At 42.6% G+C, this 24,056-nt stretch overlaps 1 pseudogene; it reads right to left on the bottom strand.

The window, feature by feature from the left end:
• Window positions 1-16,803: 16,803 nt before the first annotated feature.
• LOC122450869 lies at window positions 16,804-18,033 on the bottom strand (annotated as a pseudogene).
• Between the last annotated feature and the right edge of the window lie 6,023 nt (window positions 18,034-24,056).

The raw sequence follows: 24,056 nt of genomic DNA, 5'->3' as shown, positions 1-24,056 counted from the left end.
AAAAGGTGGCAGAAACATAGTGTCAGAGTGATGTGATGTGAAAAAGACTAACCCAGCCATTGCTGGCCCTGAAGATGGAGAGAGGGAGTCAGTAGCCAAGATATGCAAGTGGCCTCCCAGATGATGGACACACCATTCTCCCCAGGGCCTCCAGGAAGATACATGACCTTGATGACACCCTGATTTTAGCCCATGGAGACCCACTGCAGAATTCTGAATTACAGAACTACAAGAAATTAGTATATCTGTGTTGGGACTTCCCTGACCCTCCAGTGGTTAAGACTCTGTGCTTCCAATGCAGGGAGCACAGGTTTGATTCCCAGTCTGGGAACTAAGATCCCACATGCCTCTCAGCCAAAAATAAATAAATAAAAGTGAAAAAATAATAAATCTGTGTTATCATAAGCCATATAGTTCACGGCAGGTTGTTACGGCAGCCGTAGAAACTATCCACCATGCCATCCCCATGGCCTCTAGTACTAAGGGAGCAGGCAACCTCCTGCTGACCAGCGGGTCTCCCTGCTACCCTTGGCCGGTTCTCAGACCTGTAATCCCCTGTGTAACCCACATGTCTGATTTCCTGACTGGTCTGTGACTGATGTAAGAACCATCAGAGCAACCTGGTATTGAGTCAAAAAGGTCAGACACTAACAGACAAGATGCTAGCCAATAAGCTAGTTGTCTAAACCGAATCTTCAAATTTCTCCCTGTGAAAGAATTTCCAGTGTGACAGAATCTGCATTCATATACTAAATGTAAATGAATTAAATGTTGTATGCTTGTATCTCTCATCAATTAAAACAAGAACGTAAACACGGGAATGAAGACCTCAGCTCACAGAATGTTCTTCCTAAAATCAAAAGCACATACATTCTACTTCAATGTTTTGCCAGATCTGCCCAAACCTGTCCTAAATAACCAGTGCCATCAAAAACACCTCTCAAGCTTTAACCATGGCATTTTTCCCTGTTAGGATTGCACAAGAATATCAATAATGTGATCTTGCTGTCATTTTGGCAAAAATAATGTCATGCATCATCCTTAGTTTCTTTCCCAAGAGGTCTTAGGTTTTCTAGAGAGAGGATTTTTTAAATGGAGTCGGTTTAGTAAAAGCTGAAGTATTTTATCCCAGGTAGGAATTGTTAGATTATAGAACATTTGTTTTATAAAAGGTTTTGTAATTTAGTTACTTCTTTCTAGTACCTTTAAAGATCTTTTGTTTCAGAAAAAGAAAATTGACCAATTATAATGAAATGGTTTGCTTAGGAAAAAGGTCTCCTCTCTCATGTCTTTTCATACAACTGTTCTAGCTCATTTTCTTGAATTTACAAGACTAATTAAAGACCCTAGTGCAAGAGAGAATATATTAGTTTCCTATTCCTGCTCTGTAACAAAATCCCACAATGTAATGCCTTAAAACAACACAGAAGTATCGTTTACAGGTCCGGCAATCAGAAGAGCAAAATGAGTCTCATGGGGTCTAAATAAAGGTGTCAACAGAATCTGATCATTTCTAGAGGCTCAAGAGAAGAATTTGATCTTCTCTTTTTTCCCTTCTAGAGGTTGCTGACATTCCTTGGCTAATGGCTACACCAATCCAGTCGCTGCTTCTCAAGGCCTTTTCCTCTGTCTCTGACTTCTCCTTTGTTGTTGTTGTTGTTCAGTTGCTAAGTCGTGTCCAGCTCTTTGCAACCCCATGGACTGTAGCACTCCGGGTTTCCCTGCTCTTCACTGACTCCCAGAGTTTGCTCAAACTCATGTCCATTGAGTTGATGATCCTATCTAATCATCTCATCCTCTGTTGCCCCCTTCTCCTCTTGCGCTCAATTTTCCCCAACATCAGGGTCTTTTCCAAAGAGTCAGCTCTTTGCATCAAGTGGCCAAAGTAAGGGAACTTCAGCATCAGTCCTTCCAATGAGTATTCAGGGTTGATTTCCTTTAGGATTGACTGGTTTGATCTCCTTGCTGTCCAAGGGACCTCTCAAGAGTCTTCTCCAGCACCACAATAAGAACGATGGGACATACATAGGATAGCAGTTACAGGCGTGCCATTCAAAAAGGGTAAAAACCAAAGAAGAAAAGGAGTATGTGGGTCTCAGTCAGTGAATATCCACATGCAACCAGGCAAATTTTATGACATTTTAGGTCCTGGGAATGACTCTCTATGGCTCTCAGCCCACAACTCCACCCTTTTTCTTGAAGGATACTGCATGTTTGCAACTGAGTACTTTTACCAGCCTGTCTACAACCTGTGGAGTTTGGGGATCCCACCAGCCTTACTTTATTTCATCCTCTTTCTGTCCCTTTCCATCCAAGTGGCAGTGTGCCTGCTGGAATAACATTCTCAAAGCCTATGGGCCATTATTCAGCCTGCCACAGATCGCGCGGACAGGATAATTAATAAAGGGAGGGAAACGTGACTTCTGGAGGGTGGACTTGGCTATTTACGTTATTATAAAGCACTATACACACAGAATGCAATCATTCCACGTTCTTAACTGTGGATTTAAGGCATGTCAGACCTTTAAATCTCAAGTTATACACAAGAACACGATATTATCTGAAAGACCTTTCAACTATGATGTATCTCCTTACAAGAAAAGTCAGAATGAATGCTAAAAAGTAAAACTGGACTGCCTGGAGGATGCTTTTATGATTAATAAACAGAGAATAATTCTTAAAAGGAGGGAGGTTCAAATGACACAGGAGGTATTAGGAAGAGCTTCCCCCTAGGACCCCAAACGAACAGCAGGACGGTTCATGAAGCCATGGAACCTGCTTCCTAGAAAATTCTTAACCACTGCTTCGGAAATTAATGGCATCAAGAACTTTCTTTCCTGAGTCAGGGCCCCACTGCTGGAAGGTGAACACTGAAAAAGTGGCAATCAACAACTTGGGAAAGCAATTTGGTAAAAATTAAAAAGTGATACCATACAATCCAGCAATTCCAGTCCTAGGTATATGCCCCAAGTGAACTCTTGCAAATAGGCCCCTTTAAACACGCTTAAGATAATGTGGTATATAATGGCAAAAAATGTCAATAATCCAGCTATCTATTGACAGGAAAATTGATAAAGACATTGTTATGGGCTTCCCAGGTGGTGCTAGTGGTAAAGAACTTGCCTGCCAGTGCAGAAGACATAAGAGACCTGGGTTCGATCACTGGGTTGGGAAGATCCCCTGGAGGAGGGCATGACAACCCACTCCAATATTCTTGCCTGGAGAATCTCATGGACTGGCAGGCTACAGTCCATGGGGTTGCAAAGAGTCGGACATTATTGAGCACACATGCAGCACAGCAACCATCATAAGCTTATGATGAGGTCCAATAACTTTGGACCTATCGACTATGGGGAGTGTTAGATGGATACAGAAGTAAAGCACCATGCAAATCCAATTTGTTTTCACTGCTTTGACTATTTAGCACTTCCTTGGCAATCTTGGAGATTATAGTCTAGAAAATAGCCATGGAAGTCAGGATCAAGATCTCTTAGAAAATATAGAGTTGGGGGAAAACAAAATATAATTAAAAGGGCACAGGAATTAAAAGTTCTAGAAGATGTTTGCTTCTTAGAAACATTAGTGTTATATTTGAATAATATTTTTAATTACTAACTTGAAAAATATAGCTGTTTTCCTAAATGATCATATCTAGCTGTTCAAAAAATATTGCTTTGGATTATGGTCTATGATAGTTTTAACAATAAATACTGTTTTAGTAAAAGTCAAGTACCTTGCAATATTTGGGATGTTGTTATTGTTTAGTTGCTAAGTCATGTCCTACTCTTTGTGACCCCAAGAACTGTAGCCCGCCAGGGTCCTTCTGTCCATGGGATTTCCCAGGCAAGGATACTGGAGTGGGTTGCCATTTCCTTCTCCAATATTTGGGATGCTGTACTGTGCTAGGCTGCTTTAGCTGTATCCGACACTGTGACCCTATGGACTCTAGCCCTCCAAGCTTCTCTGTCCATGGGTTTTCTCAGGCAAGAACACTGGAGTGGGTTGCTATGCCCTCCTCCAGGAAACATTTGGGATATACTTGTGCAAAAAATTATCTGAATTTCAGATACAGTGAATGAGTTTCGAGATGAGGTGGATGCAAAAATTATTGTTGTGCTATTTCATTAAGGACCTTGAACTAAATCACATGTATTTATTAAAAGGTCGTGGATTTCTGAATTATACTCTACAGAAATAAAACAGTGACATCTTAGAACCTCAGTTGGCAAAACTAAGGCAAGCAGGAGTTTGCTGTCCCCTGATCTTCTACACCACATCTCTTCTTTTCAAAGATCTGATCAAATTGCTGCTCTATCCTTTTAGACCCATTGTTAATATGGAAATTCCAATGTACTTTTCCATCCCACAGAACGCCTTTCCTGGGACCTACGGACATACCTATTTGTTCACTATTGTATGAAAATAAGATACCTATGATTTTCTTCTCTAAGATATTTTAGACCCTGATGGGTTCCATTCCCATCCCAGTGGTTATTGGTCGTCCCTTTTAAAACACTACCATGCCTTACCTACCAGCTTCCTGTCCTGACCTCAGGACTAGGTTTTGCAGAGGTAGTTTTGTACCATGAGAGTTTCTATGCAGTTCGCCTCTTTTTAAAAATAATTTATTTTTTTGGCTATGCTGGGTCTTCATTGTTGCTCATGGGTTTTCTCTAGTTGCGGCAAGTAGGGGCTACTCTCTAGTTGTGGTGCAAGGGCTTCTTATTGCAGTGGCTTCTCTTGTTGGGAGCACAGGCTCCAGAGTACCCGGGCCTCAGCAGTGGAGGTTCCATGGGCTCTAAACCACAGATTAGTTGTTCCGCAGCATGTGGGATCTTCCCTGACCAGGGATCAAACCCATGTCCCCTGCATTGGCAGGCAGATTCTTCACCACTGGACCATCAGGGAAGCCCACTTCACCTTTTTCATTTCAAGGACCTTTTATTAGTTCTTACAGTGCACTTCCCAAGACAATCTTTGATTCTTCACTTACATTTAAGTTTTCTATATGTAAATACAGTGAGGTTTGCACTCACAACTGTCTCCATTTCTAATGACCTTCCCTGAATCCAGGCTTTCCCAACCTTGGCACTACTGACATCTTGAACAAGACAATTCTTCATTTTGGGGGTGGGGGTGCTGCCCTGTGCATTGTAGGATATTTAGCAACATCTCTGGTCTCTACCCCTTAATGCCAGTACCTGAATTCTCACCTCCCACAACCAAAATTAGTTCCAGATATTATCAAATTCCAGGAAAGGAAAAGGGGGGTTCCAGTAAAAGAGAGGAAAATCTTTCCTGACTGATAACAACTACCCACCTCAAAGTCTTTTTTTTTTCACTTGATACCTATTTCCTTCATGTGCAATATTTTACAGGGTAACCAGTTGTCTCATTTGCCTAAGACTAGGGGTTTTCCAGGAGACAGAGTTTTCAGTGCTAAAATGGGCAAAGTTCTGGACGTACCAAGACAAATTAGTCATCCCACTGGGTGATAAGAGTTTTAAATCCTTGCAAATCCACCAATATCTTCCTTTCATTTTGTCAGTTAGTCATAACCTTGGCTAAGCATTGAATTCCTGGTCTTAGTTCTGTATTCACAGTAGCCGAAGCACATTATTGCTTATTTTCTAGCACAAGAGGGACATGTAAACAATCCAAGTCTAGTCTGGTTTCCGAATAAAAGTTTAATGTATCAGTACTTCATATCCCCGCATCCATGCTAAGTTGCTTCAGTCATGTCCGACTCTCTGTGACTCCATGGACTGCAGCCTGCCAGTCCCTGGGACTGTCCAGGCAAGAATTCTGGAGTGGGTTGCCATTTCCTTCTCCAAGGGATCTTCCCAACCCAGAGATGGAACCCGTGTTTCTTATAACTCCTGCATTGGCAGGTGGGTTCTTTACCACTAGCGCCACCTGGGAAGTCCTTCTTATCCCTGCTCTGCTATAAATAAATAATGTACTCCCCCATCCCACCCTGAGACTTCTTTAAAGATTTGCTTTATCTTTGATTTGCCAAAGTTTAAATGTGCTATGTATAAGTGTTTTTGTTTTTGTTTTGTATTTATCCTGCTTGGTGTTTTCTGAAGTTCCTGGCTCTGTGGTTCCGTGTCTATCATTAATTTTAGGAAATTTCCAATCATCATTGTTCCAATGGTTTCTTCCATTCCTCTCTCTTTCTTCTTGCCTATTATGCATATGTAACACCTTTTGTAATTGTCCCATGGTTCCTGCATATCCTGTTTGAACTTTTCATTCTATCTCTTTGCATTGTTTTATAAGTGCCTACTGACATTTCAAAATCATTGATTCTTTCCTCAGCTGTGCCCAGGCTGTTGGAGAGTCTATCAAAGGCATTTTTTATTTCTGTTTTTTTCCTTCATTTTTTTTCAAGCCTTCCTTTTGGTCCTTAGAGTTTCCATCTCCCTGTTTATATGACCCATTTCTTCTTTCGTGTTGTCCACTTTTTGAATTAGAATTTTTAGCCTATTAATCATAGCTGTTTCAAATTCCCAGTCTGATAATTCCGACACCTCTGCCATATCTGAGTCTGGTTCTGATACTTGCTTTGTCTCTTCAAATTGTGCTTTGTGTCTTTTAGTATGTCTTGTAATTTTTTTTGCTGAAAGCTGGGTATGATGCACTAGGTAAAAGGAACCTGGTACTGGTTGCCGTGGAGGTTTCTGCTCCAGTACCTCTACTCCAATAAACTGTGATCCTCTGAATCTGCCTATATAGCTCTAATTTGGGGGGGGAGCGGGGGCACAGTTTGCCCTTTGACTTTGGTCTCTGATGGATCTAATAAGTGGTGTTGATTTTCAGCTTGTTAATATTTTTCTCGCTATGAGGCCTGGAATAATGAATTCTAAGCTTTTTATAAGCCGGACTGAAAGGGCAAGGATCCTCCCTTCTGATTTTACCAAGAATAAGAACACTACTGTCTAACTCAAGGGAACTCTGCCCTGTTGTGTGGCAGCCTGGATGAGAGGGGAGTTTGGGGGAGGATGGACACATACCTATGTACGGTTGAGTTGCTTTGCTGTCCATCTGAAACCATCCCACCCTTGTTAATCGGCTAGACTCCAACATAAAATAAAAAGTTTAAAAAAAGAAAAAGAATACTCCTATCTCTGCAGATCAGGATACAGTTTATTTGCCTCACCCAGGCTCTCCCCATTAACTCCAGGCTCTTGTCAAGCAAACGGAGCAGAAATCCTGCCTCAACCTTGGAATCCGCCGGAGACGAGGCCATCCCAGCCTCATACCCTCCAGCCTGGCATGCCTGCTGGCTTCAGCAAGCATTGGCTCAGGAGAAGAAGCCTGGACACATTCAAGTTGCCATCTTTCCAGAACTCTCTTTAATCCACCTGGACCCGATTAGTTGCCAAACGAAATGTAGATTCTGCCTTTTCTCTTTTTCTCCCCCCCGCTGCCTCCAGCCTGGCCCAGGTCCCGACTCCTTCTGCTCTGTCTTCCTCACAGGGCATTCTACCAGCTTCCGCTCGGCAGGTCTCTTCCCAAACCATCCCAGCTCAGTCCTCACTATCAGTGAAGCATGACTTGGATCATGTCACTGCCTCCTCAGAAACTGTCAGTGTCTTCCAGTGCTTTCTGGATTAAACACAACATGCCTCATCCTGACGTGTAGAGCCAACCTACATTCCTAATCTTAACTCTTACTGATTCCCCACAAACAACCTTCTGCCAGCCAAACTAAAATTACAGCATTTTCCCAACACCTGGGCATTTTCTATTCCATGCCTTTGCCTTATCTTTTCAATTCTGCCACTTGAAAATTCTTTCTCAGTTTGCCAAATTCTTAGCCACTGTTCCAACACCATCTCCTTTCTCAAAGGACCCACCACAGACACCACGACTTCACAAATAAAAGCTAGTCCTTGTGGCTCGCTCACTCTCCTCTGTGAACCTCCAGGCCACTTTCACTTTCAGCATTTAACTCCCTCTCTATTATTAGAGTGTGATTGTCCTTCAGACACCTGTCTTTTCTATAATACTTCTAGTTCCTTGAGATAGTCTGTGCCTTACCAATCTCCATTTTCCTCCATAACATCTAACACTATGCTCTGCAAACAGCACATGCTCAGCAAACATATCTTTAATTGAAATTGTGTTATTTTAAGAAGGCAGCTCATGGGTTTCAGCACAGTCATTATGGTACTGATGTACTGGATAAAACAGATGATACAACACCCCTGACATTCACAAGGGAAAGAAGGGATGGGGATCAGATGAATCCCAAATAGCAGAACTCAGAAATGCTCATCTACCTATTGCATACGTGCACGCTCAGCTGCTTCAGTTGTGTCTGACTCTTTGCAACCCCATGGACTGCAGCCCACCACTCTCCTCAGTCCGTGAGATTTTCCAGGGAAGAATACTGGAGTGGGTTGCCATGCCCTCCTCCAGGGGATCTTCCCAACCCAGGGATCAAACCCGCGTCTCCTGCTCTCAGATGGATTCTTTACTACTGATCCACCAAGGAAGCTGCACCTACCTCTTACTTCCTCCTTTGTTACATCTCTATCAAAAGCTACGTGTTGACCAACTCTCCACAAGTTAACTCCATTTTCTGTCTTTACTCAACTTTCTCTCTTACTTAATGGCCATTTTATTCAAAGGAGCAAAGTTTTTCATCACTTCATGAATATTACTCTACATGTGCTTGGTATAGGTGACAGAGGAGCCTGGCAGGTTACAGTCCATGAGTCACAGAAAAATCGGACATGACTGAGCGACTAAACAACAACTACAAACCAGGAGAGATACTGGCAGCCAGTGAGCCTTGCCATATGTGTTGTTAGGTTTTTTTATTTCCCCAAAATAACAAATTACTACAAATTATGGACTTCACACTGTTTTTCAATTGTTAAATCCTTATTGTGAAGAAATTACTATACTAAGATATACTATATATATATATGCATGTATGTATATGTATATATATACAAATTATCTACCATCTACCACTGATAAACTTTACTGCCAGCAATAGATGAGTCCAGGTGTGGAATATTCCCCCTTAGCCCCACTAGTTTTACCTCCATCTCACTAGAAACCATGCAGCTACAATGATAGTCAACATCAACATTCTCAGCCACGGGACTAAGATAAATTTTCTCTACTGACGTTTTTATTGTGATAAAAGACACGTAAGATTCATGATGACTGACATTTAGTGCATTCACAGTGCCGTGCAGCCATCAGTATTAACTAGCACCAGATATTTGTTGTTCAGTTGCTAAGTTGTGTCCAACTCTTAACGATCCCATGGACTGTAGCACGCCAGGATCCTCTGTCTGTGGGGTTCTCCAGGCAAGAATAAGGGAGTAGGTAGACATTTGCTTCTCCAGGGGAACTTCTCAGACCAAGGATTGACCCCACATCTCCTATATTGGCAGGCAGAATCTTAACCACTGAGCCACCAGTAAGCCCACCAGGTATTTTTATTTTTATTTTCCTAACGCTTTTTCTAAAATAAATAAAAATGATTTTCTATAATGTAAATAGCTATTAATTTTGCTGAATTGAAATTTTCAGTCTCTGAAATGCACCAGCTTTTGTCAATAGGACCAATAGCCCAAAAGAAAGAATTACTGCTATATCCCTTTTTTGGTCTGTGTAGAGGTATTTTTAAAGTATAGGCAATTGACAGCCATCTGCCTTGGGAGGACCGGCGGGTGACATGGTTTTTCTAGCCTCTGGCAAGTACGTTCCTGGAACTATAACAAACCTGGATGAAACACAGGAGACCCAAGACCTTGGCACATTTTCACCTAAGCCAAGTCACACCATTAAACCTCAGTTAGGAAATATCAATAACTTGGGGAAAGTGGATTGCAGTTTAGCGTATTACCAGCTGTCAGCACCTCAGGAACTCAATTGAACAGCCAGGGAATTGAGATATGAAAAGTAAAGAAAGAAATTGCACAGGTCTCCTTTAATATCATCGGTGACATGACCCCCCCCCCCCCAGCCTCACACCACTGCCCCTCCCCAACTGAAACCAATGTAAACAGTAAAACAGACATTTCGTTTTGTTTTTAAAGAAACAGGGAGCAGAGAGATTGTAAAATTCCAGAAATATAAAAGCTGATGTCTCAAAGACTGCTACTCTTTCTACGCTTATATTTTATAATATAAACCAGATGTTTTGAGTTTTCCAAATAACCTCTTTCAGAGAAATAATGCCTTAGTCTTTGGCATGCTTTTGATCTTAGGTCAATTATTCCTACCTATTTTTTTTTCTTCAACCTTCACAAGTGTTTTCAGAAAATTCAAATGTAAATAGCCCCTAACTGGGCTAATTTGAATTTGCAGCTGTTCATCTTAACATTGAATATTTATCATATAACAGGATATTGGTTTTGAAAAATTTGAACTTAATGAGAAAAACACACAGGCATATCCAGAGAAATGGCAGATTTGATTCCAGACCACCACAGTAGAGCTAATACTACAAGAAAGTGAGTCTCACAAATCTGCTGGTTTCTAGTGCATATAACAGTTATGTTTACACTAAACTATGGTCTATTAAGTGCAATAGCATTATGTCTAAAAAAACTAGTGTACATACATTAAGTAAAAAGCACTTTATTGCTAAAAAATGCTAACCATCATCTGAGCCTTCTGAAATTTGTAGTAGTAACATTCAAGATCATGATCATCATCACAAATATGGTAATGAAAAGATTTGAAGTATTTCAAGAATTAGCAAAATTGGTGCTTTTGCACTGTGGTGCTGGAGAAGACTCTTGAGAGTCCCTTGGACAGCAAGGAAGTCAAATCAGTCAGTCCTAAAGGAAATCAACCCTGAATATTCATTGGAAGAACTGATGCTGAAGCTGAAACTCCTATACTTTGGTCAGCTGATGTGAAGAGCTGACGTTGGAAAAGACCCTGATGCTGGGAAAGATTGAAGGCAGGAGGAGAAGGGGCGTCAGAGGACGAGATGTTTGGATGGCATCACTGACTCATTGGACATGAGTTTGAGCAAGCTCTGGGAGATGGTAAAAGACAGGGAAGCCTGGCATGCAGCAGTCCATGGGATGGCAAAGAGTCGGACAGACTGAGCAACTGAACATCAATAATCAAAATGGATACAAAGACACATACTGAGCAAACACCACTGGAAACGGCACCAGTAGACTTGTTAGCTCAAGGTTGCCACAAATCTTCAACTTGTAAAAAGGCAACGGTCTGTGACGTGCAATAAGGTGAGGTGTGCCTGCAGAGAACTCTTTTGACCTAATGATATCTAATTCTTAGAAATTTTCAGAGGAATCATCATTCGGGGTAGTTACTAAACTAAGATAAAAAGAATGGCCCAATATACACAAAAATGCCTGAAGTCTCTACACTGGTGGATTTCACAGACCAGCATCAAAAATGCGGGAAGAAAAATTCTTGAGTTCAACAACTGTCCTTGAACTTGTTAGATTTATTGTTAAAGTGAAAAATACAACCAGTTTCAGAATGAATTAAATTAAATCTTCTGAGGTTTCACTCTGAATCTTGACAGTTTGCATGCCTTTTAGACTCTGTAGAAAACCCAGCAGGTAACACAAATCAAAATGGCCATAAAAGATAGGTAAAAGCTACAACTAGAAATTTCCATACTTTCTGACCAAGATAGTACCTCTTGCCACACCCCAGTCCCTGCCATGGCCCTATGGCCAGAGATGGCAGATAAATAAACACACAAACATGGCACCCAAATATTCTACTCCAAATTAGGGAATAAAGTCATCTCTCGTGCCTCATGACGCAGCACAGGGGAGCAATTCCTGTGTATGTGTATGTCTTGGTGCCCCAGATAGTTAAAATAACCACACTGCAGAATGTCAAACAAATAAACCTCCCTCCTTCCCACAGCCTGTAACACGCAGCTTCTTTTATCAGCTGCCTGGTGCGCCCTTTAGACAAGCACCCCTATGGGGTGGACCATGTGGGCACGGATGCTGTCTAGGATCTAGTCCTGAGTCCAGACGGGGGTTCTATTTAAAACTTCAGATCAGCACGCTCCTTGGATTCCCCCGCCACCAGCACTACTTGTTAAAACAATAGGACTACAGGGCCGGTCTGATCTCAAGTCAAGCCAGCTCAGTCTAGCTCAAGGACACAAAGGCTGTGGGAAGAGGAGCGGAGTCTGGGAGCTGGCCACCGCCAGGCCACACCAGTGGCACAGACTCGTAGGCCCCCGGGCATCGTTACGTGGCTCCGGCATGGTCCAGGGTCCACTGAGGCTGCCGATGCTCTGCCAGCTGCAGGCGGGGAGCCTGGACAAGCACGTTGCTTGACCCAAGGAGCTTGCTCTCATACTCCTCCCCTTCCAGCTCTGACTTCAGGCTGGCAAAAGTTTGGCGAGTGTTTCATTTTGGAGGATTTGCTGGCTTTTAGGAGCTCAGGAATAGATGAAAGCTATTGATTCTGGGAAAAGGAGATTATCTGGTTTCTAAGCCAAGGTCTGGCCCCAACTCAATAATACGTTTTGGTAAATATTTCAAGGACCAAATATAACCATATGAAACAGGAGCCCTAGCCTGAGAATAAGGCTTAGTAGACTCCTGGGGAGACACAGTAATGGCCTAGCTGGAGGTTTGCAAGGAGAGAGGATAAGAGAGGAAAAGCTTGATTGCCAGAAGATGAAAAATAGGCCTAAATCTTAGTGTCAGGGCTCTGGCCTTCTTCCAATGGGACATATTAGAATGGGTATCAGGGGTGATGCAGCAGGAGCCACCAGGCTGACGCACTCTCCCGATGAAGCCACCCAAACTGCTGGCAAGCTGCCCTGCTCCACCCACCTCCATGAGCTCACCACGACATGGGAGCATCTGGCACATTCATCATCCTCTCCCAGCATGCATGGATGCTTAGGAGGTAGATAATGTCGCAGGCATATGTGTGTGTATTATCACGGCGATGCAGATATGACGATTATTTCATAACAGAAGTGGAACACAGCTCAACTTTGCCTGACTTTTGATCCTGCCAGTGCAGCAGAAAAATTCAGGCTGATCTGTTCCATAGACAGGAAATGGAAGGACAGAAGGAGAGAGAGATTACAGGTCACTCTGTGCGTTCCCTAACACGTGCTGTGATCTTGGCCCTTTCTTGCAGAGATCTGATTTCACAGGGAGGAGGAAAAGGCAAGTGGGAGACAAAGAGGCTGCCACCAGGCATGCACACACTTTCCATCCCTGTGTGAAACTAAAAAATAGGACAGGGTCATGTAAATAAGGCAAAAGCGTATCAACAGACCACATGCTGTAAAACGGTGCCAAAAAGAGAGAGAGGGAGAGAAAGCAAGAGAGAACAAATAAATGAAAGAAGAAAGAAATGTGTAAAACTGATTTTTCCTTAAGAGAATTTTCTTTTGAATCAGATCAGAGTACCCTCCTTGTTTTGTTTCACGTTGAGTACATAGATACATAGGCATCCATAGAGATAAATAATTTTTAAAATTTATTTATTTATTTTTGGCTGCACTGAGTTTTTGTGGCTGCAAGGGGCTTTCTCTAGTTGCAGCGAGTGGGGGTTACTCTCTAGTTGCGGTGTGGCATATGGAATCCCTTCTGGACAAGGGATTGAACTCAGGTCTCCTGCACTGGCAGATGAATTCTTAACCACTGGACTCCCAGGGAAATCCAAGATAAATAATTTTCTACTTCAGATTTTAAACTCAGTGAGAACAACGCATGGTACTAGTCCTTGTTTAATTCCATAGCCTCAAACTCTTGGTAGAAAATCTAATATTACATTTTTTCTCATCTAATTTGGAAAGATTTGAAAGATGTAGGGGAAGAAGGAAGTTAAATAGGATATGTGAAAACAGAGTTCTCTGAGCTTGAATTGATTGAATTATAAAAAGAAGCAGGGGAGGAGGCATTGTGGTCCAAGCCATGGAGCCCACCATATTTCATTGGTAACCAAAGCAGCAATGCTTAGTCAATGGCCCAGGACACCCTGGGTGTTTTCTGAGAAGAGCATGTGCGAAAGGGGAGCAAGGATAAGTAAGGGAAACCAGTACTCAACCAATCATTCACATTCATGAGCAACTACAAATTAGGTTTTTCCATTGTACTATGTCTGGAAGAGGGCATGGCAACCCACTCCAGTGTTCTTGCCTGGGGAATCCCCATAGACAGAGGAGCCTGGTGGGCTACAGTCCATGTGGTCACAGAGTCGAACACAACTGAACGACTAAGCACATCGTACTATGTGCATTATTTTCAAATATGTTTTGATAGTGATTTCTAACATAATTCCACAGTGTTAAGAGAACAGACTCAGTATGATTTCAATGCTTTTAAACCATGAAATTTTTGCACCTTGTTTTATGTCCCTGGATATGTTCCAGTGTCTCCTAGCTTATAATCTATGGGAACTTGGATAGAATTTTTATCCTACTGTTGTATGAAAATTGTGTAAATCTTAGTTATGTTGAATTGATTCATAGTGCTTTTCAGGTCTACTATATCCTTCTACTTCTCTGTATATTCGTTCTATTCATTTTTGACAGTTTGATACTGAAATTCCAACTAAAAGTCTTAGTTTACCTCCTTAGAAAAATAATTTTAATACAATAGTGGAACTATATATACCCTTGTTCTGTGTTTTCCAAGCCTCCTGTAAATGTGTTATCATATTTTCATAATTTAAAATATAAAAAGAAAATAAATAAAATTATTTTCTTATAGAAAAGATAAATAAATAGATAAATTAGCTTATAATTTGGGAAATACTTTTGTTTGCATCATACTTAGAGTAGCTTCAATCATAGTGAAAAGTTAGGAAGATGTGACAAATGTAAAAGTCACTTCATTTTAATTTGGATCTATTTCATGCATCTGAGGATTGGTCCTGTTGGCTCAACTCTGATACCCTTCTGGCAGCCTCTGCAGAGGTTGCACCTTGTCAGCACTGGAGGGTGCTTATATGTTTTTATCCAGATAAGTGTAGAGGTGCTTGACTGATCTGTCATAATTGTTTCAGGGGGATGGGAAGGAAGGTTTGAAGGAGGCTTGATGATGATAAGAGAGAAGTGGGGACTGGTGATGCCACTCAGCGTGGGTCAAAGTAGAGGGCTCAGGCATGAGACCATTTTTGTTTGGGACTCAGGCCTCTGAACTCGAGGAGCAAATTTCAAGGTCAGCAAGGGGTGGAGGTTGGGAAACAACCAGAAATTCTTTTTTTTATATATATATAATGTTCTTTATTTCCCATCTCCAACACTCCTGTTTCACTCATACCCTCTCTGGTTGTCACACCATTTCCTGTCTCCCTCCTTGAGCAAAACTCATGAAAAGAGCCATCTCAGTTCATTGTCTTTGCTTCCTCACCTCCAACCTCTCCACTCAACTCTAGACACTAGTCCCGAGCACTCCATCAGAATTCATCAGTGCTGTCAGTAACAGTGACTTTGCCAAGTCCAGTGGTAATTCTGTCTTTTTTTACTTGGATTCTCAACAGTACTGATAGAATCAATCACCCTCCTTGAAATATTTTCTTCCTATTTTCCTGGCTGCTTCTCAATCTCCTTTGCTAGATTTTCCCGCCTCTTTCCAGCTTCTAAAATGAGAACTCTAGGGTTCAGTCCTTAGTACACTGTGAATATACTCACTCCTACTTAAGCAATCCTGTCCACTCTGTGGACTTATACCAAGCCATGGTAAACAGTGTACAAAAGGTTGATACAGTTCGGGAGTTAGCATCATATACTATAAGGTTGACCAGAGCTTATCTTGAGATACAAGGTAACATTATACTTAGCAAAACTTAAATTATAACTACACAGTAGTTCCTAGGGCAGAGAATAAGTTTTTCTCTATTGACAATTTTCTGACAAAATGAAGAGACACAACGTGACGGGTCTTCCCATATGACTTCCAAGGCACAACCATAAAAGAGGATAATCTTTGCTGAGTCAGCTTGAAGTAGATCAGAAGGCTCTTGGACTCCACGGACAGGGCAGCCTGATGCTCTCAGAGACAGGTCCACAGGCACAGCTGACAGTGCAGAGAGGAGGAGCCCCTCAGGAGGATGCCCAGGATCTTCCAGAGGGTGAGGCTCAGCTCTGCTGGGCGCCGAGCTACATGGGAGTCTGGGGAGGTCACAGTCACGTGCTGGGAGGAGCTGATTTGAGAGGATGAAACTGACAAGTTAGAGGAAAACACCCGTCCTGACGTGACAGCAGGTGAGTGTCTAAGTCCAAATGTTTGAGACACCCACTTCAGTTTAGCTACCAAGGCCTATAAATTCCTCTTTTTCTGAACCAGTTTAGGCTGTCTTTTGTAAACAACTGTGTCTTAAAGAGCACTGTTGAAATAAAAAGTGTAGCAGACTTGGGACAGTCATCAGAGGAGACCGTGGGCAGAGCTAGCCCCAGGGAAGAAGCCCAGCTTTAGCAACAACTGTCCAGCCCTGAGAAGACTGAAGGCGGCCTCATTTGAGTGGCAAACAGTAATGTTTAAATTTCAAAAATTATTTATCCTGCTTCCTAATATTACTTAAGCCACACAGTTCCATGAGGCAGGGTAAACTTGAAATCAATGAAACATAGTGATCTTTCAAAACTGAGTAGCTGATCTACACATCAACAAGACAGGTTAAATTAAATAAAACTCAATAAAAAGCATTTTAAGACATCAGTGTCCATACTCATCTTTAATATGAGTCAGTTTTTCAAAAGGGGGAAGACGTAGGGGAATATCAAAAACAGAGACCAAATTTGTTTTAATCTCTGTTCAGTTTCCATAAGGGAAGGATGGATCCACTATCATTTCTTCACCAGTTTTCTTTGTTGCCAGCATCTCACACGTTCCGTCCTCCATGCCGAGGAAGGAACAGTTTGCTGGGTGGCACCACTCTCACTGCTACCAGAGTCACTAGGTTTGAGTTATATTTTGACAAAATCTGGCAAATATCTTTTGAAATCTTCTGTAGTAACTTCTGGAGCTGTAGGTGTTTTGAGCAGATTCTTGTAAGAAGAAATCATAGGAGAAGAGGGACCTGTAAACTTCTCAAAGCACTCATCTGAATTTGAAACTAATGATGCACTTTTTTTGACTTCCAAATCATTTGATGAACTGTTTGCTTTTGATAATGGATAATTTGTGGATACCAAAGCTGTGCTGCTCTTTGTAGAAGGGAGTTTCAAGCCAGGAGTGCAGAAGGGAGAATGGGTGTGCTCAGCATCATTTTTTTCCAACGGCTGGGTCTTGAGGCCAGGAGTGGCAAAGACATTACCATTGGGCACTGGTTCTATTTCTATGGTCTCCTCACTGTTAGCCTTCACATTTTTAAGTCCAACTGTGTAATTGTGTCATTTAAGCACATAGTATATTCAGAGATACCAAAGTGTTCTAATTTAGGAGTTACACACTCAAAATCATCCATCTTTAGTGCACATTTTGGAATTTTTACTAGTGACTATTTGGAAAATGGAGTTAAAATTTTTGGCTCTTCCTTTTGGTTGTTTACTGCTTGGGGTGGGTTTGGCAGAACTTGGGATACAATGTACTACTCAAGTCCAAAATCAGAAAGTTGTGAACTACGTGGTGACTTCTCAGAAACAGAAGTGCTTAGAGCAGCAGAATCCAACAAGTCATCTTTCATGTCGGGCTTCTCAGGATTTTCACATTCACTGGACTCTGGTTAAGAGTCAGTGACTTCTTGTTCACCCACTGAATTTTTCTTGGCATGTGGATTATATCCATACTTCTGGAAAAACTCTTTCATTTTCATGATATCCACGGAATTCTTTTTCATCAATATTTTTGTTGCCTTTATGAAACCAACACTTTGTTGACTTTACAAGCTTGCTTTATCAAGAATAATATTGACTTCATCCTTTAGAGTTTGTACTTCCGAGTGAAGGTCATGGAAAACTCTCATTGGACAATCTTCAAAGCCGCTGTCCTCTCTCTGCAGCGCTAGCTGCAACCGGGCTGTCTCACCATCCAGGGTGACAGTCAGAGACCGCAGCTTCCCGCTAAAGCCTGGGATCAGATCCATAGAAGAGCCTGGTGCTCCACCTCAGCACCAGCGCCCATTTGAATCCCAGCGCCACAAGCGCCATAGGCTCTGGGAGCCACGAAAGGCCTTTTTTGCAACCAGAAATTCTTGAAGACTTGAGAAAATGTGCTGCTTTATCTCAACATGCCATTAAACGTTCATTGTCCTTGGGAACATATTAATAGTATTGACAATAAAAGAAGAAGAAGGGTTTTAGAAAACCCAAGCTGTAGTTCTTCTTGGATTAATTCTTCTTGGATTAATACCTACAGCCCAGTAAGCAAACCTCACTGCTGACAAACTTAAGCTCTCAAAGACTCAGCTGATGAAACTAAAATGATGAGGATAATGAGCATGATATAAGGACTATACATCAAACATGCCAGGGGATAAAGTCACCCACAGAAAGCCAGGAGAACTCAGAGAGAGGGGTTCTGCTCAGAACCCCACAAACACAGGCATTCAAGGGGAAGGCAGAACAAGAGACATCCAGGGAGGGGAAAAGAAACATTTCCAGCACTGTGAGGGGAAGGCGGTCGTGTGCTGGGACATCTGTAAACAGGCAGGGACCAGGGACGGTAAGACTGAACAAAGATAGGTAGCAACCGAGGAGGTACTAGTATCCCTAATTTTCAAGAGGTGCTGAGAGCAGAGCCAGGGAAGGGTGGGAAGGACAGGGAGGTGCCTGACAAGGCACATGGAAGGAAGCCTGGTGACTGACTCAAGACATCTGCTCTACGGTGGACCCTGAGAACTGTGTTATTAACAACTACTCACAAATGCAAATGGCTTACTTTCAAAGGGAGGGAGGAAAGGAAGGGAGGGAAGGGAGGGAAGGCGAAAGTAGAGAGGATTTAACACAACGCTTGGGCTTCCCAGGTAGCACTAGTGGTAAAGAATCCACCTGCCCATGCAGGAGATGCAAGAGATGCAGGTTGGATCCCTGGGATGGGAAGATCCCCTGGAGAAGGGAATGGCAACCCTCTCCAGTATTCTTGCCTGTAAAATCCCATGGACAGAGGAGCCTGGCTGGCTGCAGTCCATGGGGTCACAAAGAGTGGGACAGGACCGAGCAGCTGAGCACGCATGCACACGCTATCACCTGTAGTTACCTATATTCTGATGTGATTTCTGGAAATAATGCAATGTAGGAGAGTTGGCGCTGGTGTGCTGGGAACTGTCTGTGATCCTGCATTTTAAAAGATGCCGTGAGACTGCTGCTGTGGAAGAGGGCAGATGGAAATGCGGGGCAGGTCAGAAGGCTACTGCAGAATCCAGGAAAGTGATGAGAGCATAGCCTCTCCACAGGCAGAGGGGCATCCACGGTGGACATGGACCTGGGGATTGGAGAGCCTCCTGGAAGGGGAAGCGCTGGGAGATGGACCCAGGAGCACGGAGGACGCAGATCCCCGGAGAGGCTTGTGTGCCCGGGAGGGGACCACGTTACCTTTGGAGGTCAGGCCGGGAGGACGGACGTGGGTGTAGGTAAATTGTAGGTAAAGGGTGGGAAGTTACCAGAAAGCACACGCATGACCTCAATTTTCTCAATGACTCACAAGGTGAGCTTGTCTGCTGAGAGCAGGGGCGGGCAGGAATTGAGAATGAGTCTTGAGAAAAGAGCTGAGGCCTATAAATAGTCTTCTAACTAATCAGGCTGCTGAGGGGGCCTGCGGGTCTGTTTGTGGGCATCAGAGGCGTGAAGGCGACCTCTTACCGGGGCCCACGGTCCCCGTTCTGCGCCCGCTGCTGTGTGTGTGGGCTGGACAGTTAACACTCCCATCCGCCCTCTGCTCTGCAGCCCCGGGGTCACCACCATATCTAAATAGCATAAGGGTCACTCACGTGTCTGCTGCCCCTGTGAGCATTCGCGTCCTGAATAGCTAAGACACGCTGGGACTTCAAATAAAACTTAAAACTAAATTGTACTTTGTAGACAGTCATTGCTGAGCAAAGTAGCCTAAAAACTTACAAAATAATTTTGTTGTTGTTGTTGTTGTTGTACAGTTGCTAAGTTGTGTCGGGTTTTGCAACCCCATGAACTGCAGCAGGCCAGGCTTCCCTGTCCTTCACAAAATATCATCAATGAGAATTGAAACAAAAAGTGACTTCTGCTTACAATATTCTGAGTAAGTGTTTCTGAGTTTTGCTGCAAATCTACAATAAATAGAATGTTATTTCCCTATCCTTTATACAGATTAAACTTTTTTCAGTTATACATATACATGTATCTATTCTTTTTCCATTTTTTTTTCCCCGATTAGGCTGTTACATAATATGGAGCAGAGTTGCCTGTGAATGTTTTGCTTTTTATTTTTTTTTTAGAAAAAGATTATAGAGGATTTGCTGACATCAGACAATGAATTATTTGCAAAGATTCCTTGTGGTATATTATACAACTCAGTCTGCTTTCATATATACAGTGTCCCGCATGGAGAAGGAAATGGTAAATCACTCCAGTACCCTTGCCTGGGAAATCCCATGGACAGAGGAGCCTGGCGGGCTACAGTCCAGGGGTCGCAGAGAGTCACCACTGAACAGCTGAGCACGAACATGCGTGGTAGTGGCTCAATTATTTTTGTGCTGAGTGAGTCACTCTTGTCTTGTTTCAAACTGAATGGGAAAAATAAGAAATACGTAAGAGTGAAAACTTTGTTTCCCAGAAAAAAAAAAAAAAATAGCATGAGGCATGGAGGAAGCTATTGATTCCAAAGTAGGAGCTTTTAAAAAATGGTTTAGATTATTGTTGGGAAAATTTTTTTGTGCTCAAAATATATGGCTTGTACATACATATACATACAATGAGTGTATATATACTCTGTGTATTCAGTGACAGTATAATATACATGTGTCATAGCACTAGTATATGTGTGTATATGTTTGTAGGTATGCAGGCATATGGGTATTATAAATGTATTATGTATGTATACACATATGCATATAATCCATATGGGTTTCCCTAGTGGCTGAGATGGTAAAGAATCTGCCTGCAACACAAGAGACTCAGGTTCAATTCCTGAATGGGGAATATCGCCTGGAGAAGGGAATGGCTACCCATTCCAGTATTCTTGCCTGGAGAATCCCATGGACAGAGGAGCCTGGTGGGCTACCGTCCATGGGTTGCAAAGAGTCGGACATGACTGGAATGACTGAGTACAGTACAGTACCGTTCCTTAAAGCCCTTCAACAATTCCTCATTTTCTCCTTACAAGTCCCAACTTCATGGACTGGGTCCTGCTTGCCTCCTCTTATGTCTGTCCTTCTTGAACCCCAGGCTCCACCCAGGCCAGGTAGCTTGCATTTCTCCCATCATGTATCTGTGCTTTGCTTGCTCAGGTTCTGATTTCTGTAATGCTGTTCTCAGCCCCCACCACCTTCCAGATGGAAAACACCTTCTTATCTACCTCAGCTCCTCTAGAGAACGTTTCCCAAGATTCAGTTGTTTCAAATCCTCTAGCCCTGACCAGGGAAATGACTGCTTTCTCTCTCTCTTCTTCACTGTCTCTGGTACACGTCATTGTCACAGCAAATACAATATTAAATGCACTTGTTTATTTACAGGTCTGTCTTCCTCTGTGCTTCCCAGGTGACACTAGCGGTAAAGAACCTGCCCGCCAATGCAGGAGACACAAGAGAACGAGTTCCGTCCCTGGATGGGGAAGACCCCCTGGAGGTGGGCATGGCAACCTACTCCAGCATTCTTGCCTGCAGAATTCCATGGATAGAGGAGCCTGGCAGGCTACAGTCCACTGCGTCACAAAGAGTCAGACACGACTAAAGTGACTTAGCACGCACAGTGTCTTCCTGTGCCATATTCTGGGGGGCAGGGGCAAAATCTGTTTATATAGTATGGTTTTAAAATCTTTGGCTCAAACTATGTGACCTTGGGCAAGATATGTAACCTCTTCTATATCTGTTCCATCTTCCATACAATTTGAATGGTAATCATAGTCTCTATGCCATAGAATAATTATGAAGCATAAATGAAATAATGCATGTGAAGTGCTTAGAGAAGATCTGACAGAGTCAACCAAGTGTTTGATCTAAGGAAGTACATAACCAATAACAATGGTTCAATGGTTAAAAGGATGAATATTTATCATTGAGAGTTGATAAGAAGAATGAATAACCTAATCCCAGATGTTTATTTAGAAAGACAAATGAGGAAGTTGAATAACTGGAAGAAAGAATATTATAAGGGAGCATCTTTTGGTGTCTGTATGGTCAAAATACCTCCAAAGACCACTCAAGTTTCTGCCATAAACTCTTCCAGTCCTCCAGAACCAGCCTAACCAGGCTACAGAGATCTTTAAAACATCCCAATCTTCTTAGAAAACAAAAACTCAGTGAAACCAATAAGAAAGGCTCACTGCCATAGTTTTCACTACCAAGCCAGCAGAGGTTCATTGTGCTTTAAGAATGTAAGCCAGTCCTGCTGTAGACTTTGAGGAATTTTGCATGTTTTCTATACTGACCCACTTGCATCAAAATGTTGGCAAACTAGGCTCACTCCTGAAAGTTAAATAGTAAATAACCTTTTCTCCAGCTAGCCTGGCTTTGGGCATAAATTATTATTTTACATGAGCAGGTACTATCTACTTTCAAGGTACACAGCTGACTTCCACAGTGGACACTAAACGTTATATGATATACATGCATCATTTGTTATAAGGCAACACACGATGCAGTGAACATTACTGGGGACTTCCTGGTGATGGTACCCGATTTCCATGCCGTCCCATTAAAGTGGACTTCACACCCAGTCTCAGGGGTGGAACTTGTGATCCAAGTCTAAGCCATCAGCATGTCTCATTTCCCTATCCTTTGATCTTTGTGGACCATAAGTGACCTAGTCAGAGCCAATGAAATGCAATGACATTTTCACTGCAACTTCTGGGGAAGAGACTGTCACATAAAACCTTTGGCATAAAATATAAGAGAATAAGTAGGTTAGCGGAGACCTTTCTGCCATAAAATCCAAGGCTGAAGTCAACACAAAGGCAGGCAGAGCAAGGAATAAAGTTTTTTAAATTTGGCAAGTGCCACTGAGAAGCCTGAGCCCTGAACTGAGTCTTGTCTGTAGCTTGCATCCTCTTTTCAGTTTCTGAGTCAATAAATTCCCTTTTTGACTAAGACAGTTTGGGTTGGGTTTTTCTGTAACCGCAACTAAATAATCCCAACTGGCCCTCATCAAAGCCACTCTTCCCAAACGGGAGCTCCACACTCTGATTCTGTCAAAAAGATACCTGGTGTCTCTAGAGAACTCAGATGTGAATGAATCACAGCATATTCAGGAGGATAAGTGTCTTGGGTTAGAAAATATCTCCTTTGGGGAGGCCTGTGGTTCACGTTTCTGTGTGGGCCAGGAAACTCCTATAAATTTTACCTGTTAACACATTTTCTTTGCAGGCATTTTGCTGCTTCATGGGGAGGAGCCGGAAACAGAGGTGGAGGAGGGAAGGCGTGAGGCAAATATGAATGATTGTGCAGGAAGCAATACAGCTGATGGCCTTTTAGCAGAGGGCTGGCATGTGGGTACATGCGGTGTGAATTCACAGTGGAGGAACTAATCAGGCAACGTTATCTGATCTGGAACAACAAGAAAAAGAAAGGGTCTCTTTCATTTTCCCCTGCTTTGGTCTGTCTGAAAGCCCTTATCAAGGGGACAGACCTTGGAAGCACCCAACCAGAAAAACCGTGACTTTGGATTGTGCTAAAGTGGGGACCCGGGATCTGGCTTGTTTTCCAGGGACCGACTGTCGTTTCATTTTCAGAATGGAGCTGGAATTTTGTTCTGTGAAAATAGAGCAGTTCTGGACTGAAAACAAAAGTCAGACATGCTGATGCTTGAATATGAAGAAGTACAGAGTTTCATAAGTTCTTCTGAGTAATAGAGGCTAGTCTCCGGCCTGGGGGTAAGGAGGTGGTGAGAGCAGAACCAGTGTCTGGGAGGTTATTTCTCCCTTAAAAATGAAAAGCCTGAAGCAACACATTGAACAGTCAAAATGCAAAGCAGCAGAGCTTTC

This window comes from Cervus canadensis, chromosome 12 (genome assembly GCF_019320065.1).
Source record: "Cervus canadensis isolate Bull #8, Minnesota chromosome 12, ASM1932006v1, whole genome shotgun sequence".
Lineage (NCBI taxonomy): Eukaryota > Metazoa > Chordata > Mammalia > Artiodactyla > Cervidae > Cervus > Cervus canadensis.
The sequence above is the reverse complement of the archived record's forward strand: the minus strand, read 5'-3'. Positions and strand labels throughout refer to the sequence as shown.